Source organism: Brachionichthys hirsutus, unplaced genomic scaffold, assembly GCF_040956055.1.
Source record: "Brachionichthys hirsutus isolate HB-005 unplaced genomic scaffold, CSIRO-AGI_Bhir_v1 contig_447, whole genome shotgun sequence".
NCBI lineage: Eukaryota > Metazoa > Chordata > Actinopteri > Lophiiformes > Brachionichthyidae > Brachionichthys > Brachionichthys hirsutus.
In genome coordinates, this window is record NW_027180398.1 from 15,001 (window position 1) to 17,391 (window position 2,391).

Sequence of the window (2,391 nt, forward strand, 5' to 3'; positions counted from 1 at the left end):
CTCCCAGGTACCCCTTCCCCTAGATCAGGGGTCGGGAACCTATGGCTCTTTTGATGCTCGTGCTCAGATAAAAAAGTTTTTTTTTTTTTTTTTTTTACTCGCCTTGCCCGTGCTGACTGCAGCTGGTTTGCGCGCCCAGGTCGTGTTTCGTGTTTTTTGTTGTAAGTAACTTGTTCACTTGTGTCTGGATCTTATGTTCCGTTTTCTTTGCGGCACCAGACAGTCGCCGTCTGTTAGTAGAGCTTGTGTTGCAGGGGCATTTTGCACGGCTGGCATTTTGCTGTGAAAAATCAAAGAGCGGAAGCACGCTGTCACGGTTCCGCCCTAAGCCTGGGCTGCCACTTTAAAAGTAGGCCGTCATCCCGCCATTAGGGGTGGGCGTGGCCAGCTGTGTGCACGGTGGCAGAGTGGACTTTGTTTGGCTCCACCTTAATTTCCAATTTCCCTGAGAATTCTCCAAATACACAGTTCACAGCAAGTTTTTTTTATTATTTTTTTATTTACAAGTTTACAAAAAATAAACAAAAATAAAACATTGGGTTCTGACTCCGGCTTCTATTGTGATGAACGAGGGAGCAGACGTTGAAGGTGAAGAGAGCGGCTGAGCACATGAACACAGCGTGAACAGCAACAACACACACTCTGAGCAGCCCCAGGGGGCAACTAGTGCGCTGATGGGGTATTAGCAAAACGCCGACTGATCTCTGATCCTCTGAAGATTGGAGTCACAACGACTTTTATCCAGGACAATCTAATTATCGCCACAGACTATTTTTAGCTCTCTTTAACATCAGAGGTGCTTTTTCTTCAATTAAACACTTTATTTGCTCTTTTTTTTTTTACTTTGTTTTTTGTGCATTCATATTCTTTGCTTCTAAAAAGCACGTCCAGGCAAACAAAATAATGGGAGTCTTGAGTCTTGTGATGGAACGACCAGAAATAATCCAGCACGAGAAAGTTATTTGGTAATAAATGTGATCGTTATGAGGGTTTAGGTTTAATTTTACAGTTAAAGTGACATATATTATCTGTTTAATGCCATTTAAGGCGGCAGCTAAATGATCATTTTGTTGCTTCTTTAAAAGAGCCGTCATCAGATTGCTTCTTGTGTCTGAGCAGCACTTTAAAACCCAAAGAAATGCCATTAATAATGAAGCAAAGCTGAGATGTGAGGAAGTCGACAGACTATAATCAGAACTTTTGAGTTATGAACTGTTTGTCAAACGAAACAACAAGTAATTCCGAGGTGGCACTTTGGACTTAACCCTTTAATCTGATAATAAACATTTTCAACTGGGCTCTGAAGAAATATTTCAATCTGGCATGTTCAATAGATCTGAAAGTAATAGTAATTTGCTATTTTTAGAAGAAAATAGCGTGGGCAGATCTTCTGAAATGATTCCCACGTTGATCTAATTTAATGCTTTTCACCTGCATGGGTTCTCATGTGGCGTGCCAAGTCACCACTCTGTCTGAAATGTTTCCCACATGCTTTACAATTATAAGGCTTCTCACCTGTGTGGGTTCTCATGTGGCGTGTCAATTTACCACTTTCTCTAAAATGTTTCCCACATGTTTTACAATTATAAGGCTTCTCACCTGTGTGGGTTCTCATGTGGCGTGCCAAGTTACCACTTTCTCTAAAATGTTTCCCACATGTTTTACAATTATAAGGCTTCTCACCTGTGTGGGTTCTCATGTGGACTGTCAATGCACCAGTTCCTCTAAAATGTTTCCCACATGTCTTACAATTATAAGGCTTCTCACCTGTGTGGGTTCTCATGTGGCGTGCCAATTGACCACTTTCTCTAAAATGTTTCCCACATGTTTTACAATTATAAGGCTTCTCACCTGTGTGGGTTCTCATGTGGACTGCCAAGTCACCACTCTGTCTGAAATGTTTCCCACATGTTTTACAATTATAAGGCTTCTACCTGTGTGGGTTCTCATGTGGACTGCCAAGTCACCACTCTGTCTGAAATGTTTCCCACATGTTTTACAATTATAAGGCTTCTCACCTGTGTGGGTTCTCATGTGGACTGTCAATGCACCACTTACTCTAAAATGTTTCCCACATGTTTTACAATTATAAGGCTTCTCACCTGTGTGGGTTCTCATGTGGACTGTCAATTTACCACTTTCTCTAAAATGTTTCCCACATGTTTTACAATTATAAGGCTTCTCACCTGTGTGGGTTCTCATGTGGACTGTCAATGCACCAGTTCCTCTAAAATGTTTCCCACATGTCTTACAATTATAAGGCTTCTCACCTGTGTGGGTTCTCATGTGGCGTGCCAATTGACCACTTTCTCTAAAATGTTTCCCACATGTTTTACAATTATAAGGCTTTTCACCTGTGTGGGTTCTCATGTGGACTGCCAAGTCACCACT